Below are 14,758 nucleotides of genomic sequence, written 5' to 3'. Positions count from 1 at the left end.
CAAGCATAAGTATATGTATATGGAACAATCTTTATGCAAGCTTCTATCACAAAAATGTCATAAACATGTCACTTCTCAAAATTTTAATCGAAGTGTGGTCTTGGTTCATTTTAAATTGCATCAAAGTATTCTCACATGTACCAAGATGATGGGAGGAAATGTTAAACCAGCGTTTTGAAGTGAAGCATTAGTAGTGGAAGCTGACAGCATCTTGTTCAGTGTGCATCATTGTTGCAAATTCAGAATTTATACTTGTAGAAATTGGGGAATTGACTAACTCCCCCACACTTTGCTCGAAGTGTGTTCTGCTCATAAAGACAAGGTAGAGATCAAGTGCATAGGTTCTGTTGGTGGAAAACATCAATAGAACCAAAATTTTATTTGTTGTTCTCTAGCCTTAGGCACGTTGAACAGAATAAAGTTGATGTTATGTGTCTTTATTGTTCACCACTACTTTAAATTTTAAACAAGGTTAAAGCAAAGATGTGTAAAATTGTTTTGAAGAATACCCTAAACCTTGAATTGTTTTCATAAATGATCTCATGACTTTCCCAACAAAATTTAGAAATTTTCCTACAAGGGTTACTCCATATGTACAACCAAATTCTATACAAGTATGTTTTGATTCAACAAACCAAAACATGCTAGTGTAGAAAAGAAAGCATGAGAGAATAAAGAGATTCATTCAAAATAGAAACAAGAACATGTATGGTGAACAAAAGAAGCATAAAATTTATTTTTTTTATTTGTTCTTGATTTAGCAAGTTTGAGCATGTCATGAAGGTAAAGATAACCAAGACAAATTAGCAACATGGCATGAGATGTTTTTAAAGGTGTCCATCCCCCACACTTGAATTTTGCAAAATGCAAAATCAAGTTTAGATGATAAAACTCACTTGTGAAAATGATTCAACGTTGCATAATGCTTAGGTAAGTGTATCTTGTGTTTTTATCCTTCATTTTCTTAAACTGTCGGTTAGGGCTTTAGGTCCTAATGCATATGCAGTAAGTCAATTCACCTAGTGGCACTTGATAACCGCAATTACCATGAGAATTCCCCTCTTCATAGTACCAGTATCTATCCTAAACCTAATCATGCACACTATTGCACCTTGACCGGTCAAAACAAAAGCCCTATCTTATACCTTTGCTTTGAGCTCCATAGGGTTTTGTTTTTTCTTTCTTCTTTTCCAAGTTGGAGCAATTGGTCATCTCTTGTGGTCAACACCATCCACCATGGTATGCCATCTAGCTCCGTCTTGGGCTTGGACCAACCTATCTCATCTACACACTTAAAGCATAGGGTTAGTCCAAATAGGTTTCATCAATTATCCAAAACCAAACTAGGGCTTTCAGCAGCACCAAATCTATGATGCCATGGACCTCTGTTGACATTTCTTAGCATCACTACTAAGGATATAATCTCTAGCAATGATAGGGGTAAACCAAGAGATAGAATAATATATAAATGATAAATGTAACACTCAGAGTACTCCATAAGATAGCAATAGCAAGTCTAAGTAGATACAAGAAAGATTAATTCCTAAGTTATTCTAGTCACAAGTCAAAGCATACAATGATGTACATATATACTTAGCAATAGCCAAAGGATTAACTCCATATCTATGCATAAGGGACATTACTAAAGAAGAGCAAGAACAGATCTTGACTACTTCCATCGCAACCGGGTCCTACTTGGCCTACAGACGGGAGGTGGACTACAAAGGACTCAATGAGGCTGTCACCCTCACGATCTACCACATGATGCGGAATGTAGGGTGCATCCGTAGGTAAACAATGTATAAGCACCATACTTACACAATGTCGACCACTCACCCCATTCATCAACAAGAATGAGCGCTTTGTGATCCTATGCATAAACATAATGATAACTCTAACTACACCAGGCATATAATCAAAGTAAACTAAGAACATGATAACTAAGAACATAGTAAATATGAAGAATAATGGCATAGCAAATGTATGAATAATAAAGGATACAGGGCTATACCAAGCCAAACTCTAACAGGATTGGGAATCCAAGCGGGAAGCTTGACTTTCTAGATCTAACTTAACTAGCTATGCCTATGAATATTGGTGTAGGGAGCTCTGAGGTTGAAAGATCTCTGGGATACCGAATGAATGATTCGGAAAGCCTTCTGGAAAAGGTAGGGGGCTCCTTTTATAGGGGGCACCAGGCATCCTATGGGCCCATGAATCCATGGTAACTCATCATCTCGTCCCTTGATTCGAATCGACCTTGATCTACGGTGAAGATGGACTCTCAAAGGCAGTGGGAAGTCGACCTTCAAAGCAGGGGCTGACAAGTGGCCCCCATAGGCCGAGCAGCCTATAGGTGGGGCCGACCAGCCCCTCCCTGTGTCGGTTCGGGTCGAATCGTGGTGGTTTGCCTTGGATGGTGGATTAGAGATCCTCTAAGTCGGTTTCATCGTGGATGATTGTGATTTGCTCTGACGAATATGTCCAATTTGCCTGTTTCATCAACACTTATGGAATTTGTTACTTTAAACCCCTAAACCTACGTTGGTTATCATATTCATTCAGTTTTGCATGTTATATTGACGGTTAATAATGTGAGTTAACGACCGTCAACAAGTTCCCCCAAGCTTAACCTTTGCTCGTCCTTGAGTAAAGCTAAACTTAGCAATGGATCAGTAGTTGCATCAATGTTTTCACTCCTGAAAAGTACACATGTGTTCAATAAAAAATTCTCCTCCGGATTAGAATAAACTGATTTAACTTTAAAACTTACCCATATTACCTTTAACTTGAATGGGGCTTCTTAGCCTTCACTTGGGTCTTGAGCAATTGAAAGATAGAACGATCAAGTCAAGCACTATATTTCAAGTTCTTTGTTCTACCATTGTTCTAGAGTTTTTATAAGTTTTCAAAATAAAACTCAAAGATTTGTTTGTATGACACTCTCAAGTCTCTCAATATATGTGGTATTTGTGGATCCTCACCAAGGCAAAAAAAATAATGTTGTTGTGCCTTTTTTCCTACTACTAAGGCTTATGTGGAGCTCATAGGTGTGGAGATAGCATGTACATACTTGCAATACATATATTGTAAAGTCAAACCTCGGATCCAAAGACAAATCAGTCATACAATCAACTCAAGATGTGCATGTGTGTGGATATGTGTAGTGGATGTGGTGAAAACCTAATTCTACTTTGCTCCTTGAAAATATCTCTCTCTCTTGAAACTTGGAAATATTTTTGTGAGAGCAGGGGCTATCTTGATTCTCTCTTTTTTTCATCATTTTTTTTCAGGCGGTCATCTTTGTACCCATTGTTTTCAATATTTTGGACATCTTTGTGTACATTTTTTTCAATACTTTTGCATAGCTCCATGTCTCTTTTTGCAACAAAATTTTTTTAGAGAGATATCAGTAAGAACTTGGAGCATTTATTTGGTGGATGGAAAACCTATCAGACATGTTTTTATTTACTCCTAATGTAGGAGCAAAACATTTTTGAGTGGATCTAAATAGAATGACATGTTTTTGCACCTACCCCCAGTGTAGGAATAGTGCATATTTGGGTGGTGTGTACGTGATCTTGATTCTAAGAGCAGGATAAATCTCTCATAAGGGTCACAAAGCTTGACAAAACTTAATGTAAAAGTAAGCAGCATATATGTGAAAGTTTTTCTAATCTAGATAACATATATGGCTTTGGTGGAAATTCAAGCTTTTGTCATACAGGAACTCATCATGTAACATTTTTATATTTTTTAAAAGGTAAATCTCTAGAATTTTAGTGTTACTTGGAACAAGATAAATAGCAGCTCAGACCTTCTCATATCATATCTGTCAACTACCTAGACTTAGATCATGCATATGCTACCCATGAATTTCAAGTTCAGAGTAAATCTTTATATCAAAACAGCTTTATCCAAAACTCGGGAGAATTCAAGGCTGAAAACTAGGTACTTGAAAGGAATTACAATAGAGCAACTATTCATCATATCCATTTTCAGAGATTATTCAGAGTCCCTTTTATTTATTCAACTCTTAAAAAGAAATTAAAGCAAATTATATACACACCATTTTTATTTTGTTTATTTATATTTCTTTTTTAATTACTATATAGAGATAACTATTTATTTTGCTTTTAGTTTTGCATATTTTTTATTATATATATAAAGGAAACTAAAAGTAATAAAGTAAAACAAAGAAAAGAAATACTTAGCTGGATAAATGGGGGTACCTCTCCCCCAAGCTGATTGTTGGCGGGGTAGCTTTGTGAGGTGGCCGAATGTTGAATTGTTGGAACAGAGTCTCCATATGTTGGTGTTGTTGGTGTTGTCATTTGTTGGAGATTGGCCATCTCGTGTCCCATGGTTGCTTGCCATTATGTGTGATTATGCAAAGTACTTTGCATGGCAGCTGTTCTTTCTTCAATGGTTTCGAGCCTATTGTTGATGCGATGAAAGGTCATTTGTTCGTCATGGTACCCATGGCCACAGTAGGATATTCGTCCTCCCTAAGATGAGTGATGTTCATCTGAAGTTACTTCTTGGTCTTGCCAGGAAAATCTCCCACCACCATAATTGTGTTAGGGATTTCCTACTTGCCATTGTTCACTTAGAGCTTCTTGCCATGAGCCCCTTGAATGATCAGGTGTGGGTTGGCTCCAAACCCTATATTGTTCTTACCTAGTATGGAACAATCATGTCTTTAGATCTTGCTGCCATTTTACTCTTCTTAATCTTCACCTGAAAGGTTAGTGACCAAGAATACAAAAACTACTCTATCAAAGAACATGATCTCTCTCTTCTCTCCTTTTTTATGTTTTTATTAAAGTAAAAATCACAACTCTTTTAACTAAGTATGAGTCTTCATGTACTCACATTTTTATTATTATTATTTTTAATTAAGAGTGCACCTTCATGTGTTCACATTTTTTTATTGCCACCACAATGAATAGTCTTATGGGTTGTTGCACACCACAAAATTATTCATATGGGGCTTTGATTTATTTAACATCAAAACTTAAAATGAGACTAAATTTATTATGCATGGTCAAAATTTTTATTTTCTTTTCATATATATGTTATGCAAGAATATGTTATTATTTTTTATTTTTTAATGCAATGTAGAAAATAAATATGCTAAAGGAAAATGCATGCATGATAAGTTAGATGCATAAAATTTATTTATTTATAGATGAAGTGCAAGAATGAATGCATTTGAAAAAGTAAATATGGATAACTATGGATTTACCTTTCGACGAGGATTTGGTGTTTTAAGTCTTCTGAATCAGGCTTCTCCTCGAATTGTTCTTCATTTGTTTCTGGTGATATAGGTTCTTATAGTCGTACCTCTAGTGGTGGTAATTCAGATGATGATGCCACCTTCTTCCACCAAACGTTTCTAGGTTTTGAATTTTACTTTGATGTAGCGGGTTTTTCCTTCTCAACTTGTTCTTCGGAAGTTGATTTCTTCGGCACAATGTTGCGCGATGTCTTCTATTTGGACAATTCTTCTTGACCTGTTTGTTAGTTGTATAACCATTGAAAGCACACTTTACCTTCCATCCTAGAAATTAGAAATGGATTTGTCCTGATTCTACATAGATGACAGTGTTTGTAGTGTTGAGGAACGGTCTTCCAAGGATGAGAGGAATCTCTTCATTGATTCCCATGTCGAGAATCATGAAGTCAGCAGGTGCATAGTCATCTTGTATCTTCACCAAGATATCTTTTGCTATTCCGTCCGAAAATTGAATTGTTTGGTCCACCATCTGTAATTGAGTATATGTTGGCAACAAAGGTTCACCTATCAAGTTGTCATATGTTACCTTGGACATGATGTTGACGCCAGATCCAAGATGGCAGAAGGCATTGTGAAAGACTAGTTGTCCAATTGTGCATTCGATTGTTGGTAGACCTGGATCTCCCTTCTTGGTGTTGAATGGTGAAGCAAGGAGATGATCATAGTTGGATTGAAGTGTGTTGATCTTGTTAGCAAACTCAAGCCTTCCTTGTTAAAACTTGAGTTTTTGCGTTCCTTATAGTTGATTCTTCTCCTTGCTTTTAGTTTTCTTGATTGGAGGTTGTTCCTGCAAAAATTTAGTGGAGTGCAACTTGATATTTTAAATGAAATCTTCTCCACTCTATCTTTTATTTGGAAACTGATCTTGGCACTCCCAGCATGGATGGTTGCTTTAGCAGTGTGTAAGAAAGGACATCCTAGGATGATGGGTGCCTTTAAATCATGGCCGGTATCCAAGACCATGAAGTCCACGGGTACGTACGAGCTTCCAACTCATATACAGAATCCCTTTGACTTTGTGAATAGATTGATCTGCAAGCTTCACAAGCATGGTTGTGTACAATAAATTACCAAATTGTAAAATATGATCGTATATCACCTTTGGCATAACATTGACACTTGAACCAAGGTCGCAAATGTCTTCTTCAAAACCATGAGGTCCAATCTTGATTGGAATGACAGGTCATCCAAAATCACCTCTCTTTTCGGGCATGGATTCATTCTGCCATCCTCCAGAACTTGCTTCCTTGTAGAAATTTGCATTGTGTATCTCGACAAGGTTTGCAGTTTCTATTTCTTCTGGTTGCCTCAGAATCTTACCTTTCTCAGTTGAAGGAACAACAGCCGCTAGCTGAGCTATTTGTGATTCTTGATAAGTAGGCCTCTGTTGTTGACTCCATCCTTGATTCTGTTGAGGATGATAGTTGTTGTTGTTGGTGGTGAAGTTCACATCCTCTTGGGTTTTGGGACAGTTGTTCCCTAAATGTTCAGTGTTTCCACATTCTTCACATGTCATGTGGGAATCATGAATGTGCATGACATCTTGCTTCTCATTGGTTCGGTCTTCGAGCCTCTTCATTAGCAGGTCCATCTTGGTAGACAACATGTCTACCTCCTTGACTGCATGCATACCTCCACTTCTCTTGTGGGGTTGAAGACGTTCTTCAGACCATCCTTGGTTGGAGACCATCTTCTCAACAAGAGCTTTTTGTTGTGGGATTGTGAGTGATAAGAATGCTCCTCCAACAGTAGCATCCATATTCTCACGGGTGCTGTTAGTCAACCCATGGTAGAAAGTCTTCATAAATAGTCAATTCTCTATCCCATGATAAGGACATTCTGATATGTAATCTTGAAAGCGTTCCCATGCCTTAGGGACAGATTCATCATGTTTCTGCTGAAAGCTTGAAGTTCTTCCACGTAGAGAATTGGTTTTGCCCACAAGGAAAAACTTTGAAAGGAAAGCATTGGAGCACTTCGCCCATGAATTGATGTTGTCTTTATTGGCGTAGAACCATTGCTTTGCCTACCCCAAAAGTGAAAATGGGAAGAGGCAAAGTAATATGGCATCCTGAGTGACTCCTTTGATGGTGAAAGTGCTACAAATCTCCAAGAAATATTGGAGATGAGCACTTGCATCTTTATGTGCCTTTCCACAAAACTGGTTGGCTTGCACCATGTTGATGAGAGCTGGCCTGAGTTCAAATGCATTATCTCTGATGTTAACCATTGATCCTGTGTAGATGTTGGCCGTACTTGGAGTAGAGAATTCATGGAGGGTCTTGTCAACCATGGTCTTAAAAACTGGTGTTGATCAACCTTCTATCTATTTTTCTTCCAAAGCTAAAGCTAAAACTTGCTTGGATTTTTGAGTTTTAGTCCTTCTATTCAGTGCTTCTGGATTTTCAATGTAGTTTTCCGAAAGGTCAAAACCATACATACATTACCCTCCATAAGATATGCATAGATGAAACAAGGGTAAGCCTACTAAAGCAGTGGTGAATGATTTTTTATCACATCCATAAATTAAAGTTTATCAATACTCTTTTGATTGCCTAGCTACCTTCCCTGGCAACGATGCAAGAAATGCTTGTTGACATTTCTTAGCATCACTACTAAAGATGTAATCTCTAGCAATGATACCAAAAATGCTAGTGGTATTTATGTGACTTAGAAGGATATGAAATTCTACAAGCGCACAGATATACCATTGTAGCACTTCACCGGGAGTATTTTAGGTATCGTTATTTATATTTTTACCACAGGGAAGGTCTTGGCAAAGAATTTTGATTACTTTGTTATGATGGATCATTGAGCCAAACACTTACTCTAGACAGGGGTAAACCAAGAGATAGAATAATATATAAATGATAAATGTAACACTCAGAGTACTCCATAAGATAGCAATAGCATGTCTAAGTAGATACAAGAAAGATTAATTCCTAAGTTATTCTAGTCACAAGTCAAAGCATACAATGATGTGCATATATACTTAGCAATAGCCAAAAGATTAACTCCATACCTATGCGTAAGGGACATTACTAAAGAAGAGCAAGAACAGAGCTTGACTACTTCCATCACAATCGGGTCCTACTTGACCTATAGATGGGAGGTGGACTACAAAGGACTCAACAAGGCTATCACCATCGCGATCTATCACATGATCCAGAATGTAGGATGCATCCATAGGTAAACAATGTATAAGCACCATGCTTACACAATGTCGACCACTCACCCCGTTCATCAACAAGAATGAGCACTTTGCGATCCTATGCATAAACATAATGATAACTCTAACTACACCAAGCATATAAGCAAAGTAAACTAAGAACATGATAACTAAGAACATAGTAAATATGAAGAATAATGTCATAGCAAATGTATGAATAATAAAGGATATAGGGCTATACCAAGCCGAACTCTGACAAGATCGGGAATCCAAGCGGGAAGCTTGACTTTCTAGATCTAACTTAGCTAGCTATGCCTATGAATATTGGTGTAGGGAGCTCTGAGGTTGAATGATCTCTGGGATGCCGAATGAATGATTTGGAATGCCTTCTGGAGGAGGTAGGGGGCTCCTTTTATAGGGGCACCAGGCATCCTATGGGCCCATGAATCCGTGGCAACTCATCATCTCGTCGTGGATGATCATGATTTGCTCTGACGACTAGGTCCACTTTACCTATTTTCTGATTAAATCCTCCTGCAGACATAGATTCACCAACACTTGTAGAATTTGTTAGTTTAAACCCCTAAACCTACGTTGGTTGTCATATTCATTCAATTTTGCATGTTATATTGATGGTTAATAATGAGAGTTAATGACCGTCAGCAACCTCATCATTGACTACTTCCAGGATGTCAAGCATGTTCATGTGGTCTCTACAAGACTCTCACCTCTCGATTTATGTTTGCTTCAGTTTCGTACATTAGTGATTAAGCAATCCATGATCAATACGGGTGCAAGTGCACTTGCCCCCTAAAAGCCCTAGTTTGGTTTTGGTTAATTGATGAAACCTATTGGACTAATCCTTTGCTTAAGTGTGAAGATAAGTTAGGGTGGTCCAATCCAAGTGATGAAGCTAGATGGTGATCATAGAGATGGTGATGACCACAAGATATTGATCAAGTGCTTCACATTTGGAAAAGAAGAAAGAGAAAAACAAAAATGGGCTCAAGGCAAAAGTATAACCATAGGAGCCATTTTTGGTTTGGTGATCAAGACACTATAGAGAGTGTGATCATATTTAGGATTGATAGCCATACTATTAAGAGAGGAGAATCTCGGTTAATGTGGTTGTCAAGTGCCACTAGGTGAGTTCATACATGCAATTGCATCAGACCTAGTGTGCTAACTTAACACCCTTGAAAATGCTTTGGAAATATGCTAACACACTGCACAAAGGTGATACACATTGTGTTTAGCACTTGGGAGCAAGGGTGAAGTGATTGGAGATGAAACTTCACTGGTGGAGTGTCTGCACATAGAGTGTGGATAGTCCGACGGTGCCACCGGTGTCACAAAACCGATCAATCTTATAAGAGCACAAGTACAATGGCAACCATCGAGGCGATCGCACTATCATACTTGAGCCCATATAAAACCCAGTAGTCCATCGAGTGTCGTGAAGGACCTCGATTAACAACCAACATACAACCAAGATCGTACATGATTCAATATACATGCCACATGTTACATAAAGTTCACAAATACCTCAATGTACATCAGAGTTTAAACTTAGTTATTACAACACAAGTTCGAAATTTAGTAGCGGAAGCAAAATAGTTTTGAAGCCATTACACACACTTAGTTTCAATACCTGCCAGTTTGTGATCAGGTCCAACAAAAGCACATAGATAAGTATTATGGGAGGCCTTGCCCATCAGCCTTACTCCTCATCCACGGCGGGATGGAGGCAACTCTTGCAGTAGCCATGATACACATTGCCATCTGCAACAAGTGGGAGATAAACCCTGAGTACTAGAATGTACTCAGCTAGACTTACCCGTCATAAACCAAAAATAAAATGACTCCAAGGATTATGCAAGGCTTATAAGTAGAGCTGGTTCAACAACATTTTTTTTGCATAAAGAGCCATTAATTAAACTATACATTGATAATTTGACCTCCAGTTAATTATAGCTATTTAAATCTAGATTAGCAACTAACCCTATGCCAAACATGTTGTATATATAATTGTATATCATCACAATAGCAACCATAGCCATTTATTGTAACATCATCATCATAACCATATCCTTTTCAATTGCTTACTATGATGACGAAGACACAGTCAAGTTTCTCTCTATCTGGAGAGAGACAGTGATTCGAATCGATTCCAACTAGCTAGGGAGTTATTCCTAACACAAACCCATACTTTCCCCATCGATAAACACAACTACAAACTTATCAAGTTCCAGCATGAATACTGAGTTCATCAAGTACATGAAGTATGCCGGAGAATTTGTCAAACCAAAAGACATGACAAGGTACTCATACAATCCATATCTGGTGGAGAAAGCTATTTTAGGTACATCCTCCGGCCTAATTTTGATCTGATGATAACTAGATCTCAAATCAATTTTGGAGAATACCTTAGCTCTTGTTCTTAATCATTACAGCATTGAGTGGTCTGTAATCCACACACATTCATAGCGACTTGTCCTTCTTTTTCATGAATAGAGATGGACAACCCCAAGGAGATGAACTAGGTCGAATAAGACCTTTGTCCAAAAGTTCTTGTATCTAAATTTTGAGTTCGGCTAGTTCGTTGGGTGGCATTCTATAGGCCTTCTGGAGATAGGTGCTGTACCAGGCACTAGCTCAATTCTAAACTCCACATCTCTATCTAGCGGCAATCCAGGTAATTCATCAGGAAATACATCTGGAAATTCATGTACCACTGGAATATCATAGAGAGTGGTGGTTTGAATAGCACATGATAAGTTTTGTAGATCAAAACTCCTAGGAAGTGGCAACAAAAATGTACCCTCCCCCTTTGGTTCCCTCAACTTGATGGTTCTGCCTTTAGTATCAATAGTGACTCCATAGCTACTCATCCATTTCATGCCTAGAATCACATCTATTTCCAGCCCTGGTAACACTATTAGATCTAGGGTATATTCTCTTTCATTTAATGAGATGGTCACCTTTCTGACTATCTGGTTTGTGGAGATACTAGCTCCAGCTAAACTTATGCAATACCCACCCTGGTTTACCATAGTTGTTTTCTGACCATGCTTAGATGCAAATGTTTGACTCATGAATGAATGCGAAGCTCTAAAATCAAAAAAAAACAATTGCAGGGTGATGGTTTACTCGAAACATACCAGCGATGACTACTTCTCCAGCCGGAATCTCTTCCACGGTAGTGTAGTGAACATGCCCTGTGCATGCATTAGCTTGCCTTGGACCCCCTTGGTTCTAATTATTGTTTTTCTTAGGATAGGGGCACTCTCTTGCAAAGTGACCAGTCTTGTTACAGTTGTGCAGGGAAGGTTCTGCTTCCATTGTCCTGAGCTTCCCTGTCCTATGGCTCCTTTAGGTAGAGCTATAGAGAAAGCTCTATGATACACTTTCTGTGGCTGAGCTAGCTGGGCTTTCTTCTGTGGAGGTATAAACTTAGACCCTGATGTAGGTGGACGGTACTAAGGCCTAGTTGTCCTAGATGCCTTCTGCTATGATGAAGCGGCTTCAAAAGCCCTCTTGTGCCCTTTGGCGGCTGCATGCAAGTTGTTATGATTATCCTAGGTAATAGCATCACTCACAAACTCGTTGAAGGAGTCACATTTGGAGTTTGCCATAGTCTTCAGCAATTTGGTGCTAAGCCCCCTCTTGAAGCTTTCAATCCTCTTGGCATCCATGTTCACAAATTCAGGTGCATACCTTGACAAGTTGTTGAAAGCGTGTAGATACTCAGTAAGGGTCTTGGTTCCCTAAGTAATCCTCATGAACTCTATAGCTTTCATCCTCATGAGCCCTAGGGGAATGTGATGCCCCCTAAAGGCCATCTTGAATTGTTCCCAAGTAACTTGAGCACCAGTAGGTAGAGTGGATAGATAGTGAGTCCACCATATACCTATGGGTCCCTGAAGCTGATGCGAAGCATACTCAGCCTTCATCTGATCCGTTACCCTCAGCAAATGGAACTTTTGTTAAATGGTGTTCAACCATTTGTTGGCTTGCAGTGGTTCTTCGTCTTGGTGTCCAAGAAGTCCTTGAAGCTGCTGTACTAATTGGGTTCTGGACCCTATTGGTTATGACGGCCATTATTTCCTACCATGAAGTTGAGCAAGAGTTCTTCGATGTTGTGCTGACTTCTGAGGAATTGAGCAAATAGCTGATCGGCCGCGGGTGGAGGAGGTGGTGGTGGCGGCGGTGCGCTTTCATCCTCATTCCCATGACTGCCACCACTGCTAGATCCTCGACGAGTGTTCATGGCAAAGGTAATTATTAGATGATATTGGAAGTAATTGTAGAAGAATTTTGTACTTATGCCATACTAAATTACTGGAGAGAATAAATTCATACAATAAAATAGAGGCACACTAATTCATTTCCACAACACAACATCACTAATTATATTACTCGGCATCATCGCAATTCGTTCGCATACAAGCCAAAATTGCCAGCATAACAAGACTAGACTTTTCCACAGCATTTGAGCATTGTCAAACATAGCCTCGTAAAGTTCTAACATTACATCAAGGTCACAACAACTAAAATGAGATTACAGGTCCATACATATGGTTACAAAAGAAACATCTAACACACTAATGAGTCATAAAAGCTACTTTACTCGTTGTAGTCATCATCGATGCCAGATATGTTACCACCCTCATCATCACTCTCATCCATGGGCACAAGCTCCTCTGGATCTTCTTCTTCATCATCTACCTCCATGTCATCATCTGCCACTATCACTGCTGGATCAATCTCTGCCGCTCTTGGGAGAGGGATAGGGTCAATGATGTTGTTAAGACGGTGGACATCATGTTGCAACTCCGTGATGGTGTTCTGAGCATGCTAGAGTCGATGTAGGTATTCCTCCTCTTTGTGCCCAAAATCAGCTGCCTGATGACCAGCTAGAACCATAGTCCTAGTCCTAGCTGCCTTAGAGGCTTTTGCGCGATGGTTGGCCTCATCTCTCTATTGGCCAGCCTATCTCATCTGAACATGTGCTACCCAGGCTGCCTCTTGAGCCATGTTCCTATCTGCAATAGCATATTCTAGCTATGTTGTGAGGGTTCCCAATGCTGACTGAGCATCTATTGCATTCCGAAGAGCTTCCTTAGCTGTCCTCATGTGCCTACGCACACACCTGCTCAGCTAATGTCGTGTGACTTTGGCCTGCTTGAGCTAGTCCACACAGTTATGATATGAGTCCTCTCGTACATAGAATGTTTGCATAACGGTGAACATTGCACTCATAGCAAAACTTGAGCTCTCGGCCCGCTCAGTGCGATTCCACACCAAAGGACTAGCATTATCCTGCATCCAAACACTAGCAGATGGGTCCACCTGGGGAAATGATCCTGTTGCACTGTTGGCAAGGACATCACCATACCTCTGATGAATCTAGTTCAGTATCTCTAAAGCTACTACCTGAGCTCCTTCCCAAGGATTCCTACTTTCAGTTTCAGCAGTCCACTCCCAAAAAAGTGGCATATGGATGCGGGCTAGAATGGTTAGCTTCACCTTGTACCACCAAGACTACCCAATGTACTCTTGGGTCCAGGTGTAGCGAGGCGGCTCTATATACCCCACATGGTTCAACACCCTCTAGAGCAGAGCTAGAGTGCCAAAGATGTTCAGAAACACATCACTTCGGTCAGGGGCTCCAGGTGCTGCCATCTGTAGCAAAATGGTGCAACCCTCATGAGAAAAGATTTTTACATAGATAAATTACTTCACGGGACAAGGCTTACAAGTGAGGTAGTAATGCAAAAATGTAGATGTATGGATGATCATCATGCATGCACATCCTATACGTCCTCACAAACTTAGGAAAATTTTCAAAGTTCTAGCGACATATATGGTGGCATACATACGTCCTCTCCATATAATGTAACTAAACTAGCTACACGTATTCGCTATTAGTGTACCTGCAGAAGAATTCATTTCAGCCCAAGCCCACATGATATATATATATAGGAATGGAAAGCTAAATACCTCCACATATATACACCCTGCGTATACATATTTTGGTATCAATGCTACCCGAGAATGAATGCAACCCACAATTAAATACTTTCATATATATGTGAAACCCATATATAATTCAGTATCAAAGCTAGCTCTCCCCTTAGACCGTAATTACAATCCAGTCCTGCTCTCCCAGCTCACATTCTAACTTGGGTGTAGGTGCGACGTTGCATAAAGTAAAACAATTCATAATGTAAGTAAATAAACCCCCAAGTTAGTCTTACTTTAAACCACCTAAGGTCCTTAACTGTGCA

At 39.3% G+C, this 14,758-nt stretch overlaps 1 non-coding gene across 1 annotated transcript; it reads left to right on the top strand.

Moving 5' to 3' along the window:
• The first annotated feature begins 7,119 nt into the window (after positions 1–7,119).
• Positions 7,120–7,228, top strand: LOC136514531 (small nucleolar RNA R71). Its single transcript, XR_010773687.1, has one exon. It is a non-coding gene; the product is annotated as a small nucleolar RNA R71 (small nucleolar RNA).
• The last annotated feature ends 7,530 nt before the right edge of the window (positions 7,229–14,758 follow it).

This window comes from Miscanthus floridulus, chromosome 16, assembly GCF_019320115.1.
Source record: "Miscanthus floridulus cultivar M001 chromosome 16, ASM1932011v1, whole genome shotgun sequence".
Classification (NCBI taxonomy): Eukaryota; Viridiplantae; Streptophyta; class Magnoliopsida; order Poales; family Poaceae; genus Miscanthus; species Miscanthus floridulus.
The sequence above is the reverse complement of the archived record's forward strand: the minus strand, read 5'-3'. Positions and strand labels throughout refer to the sequence as shown.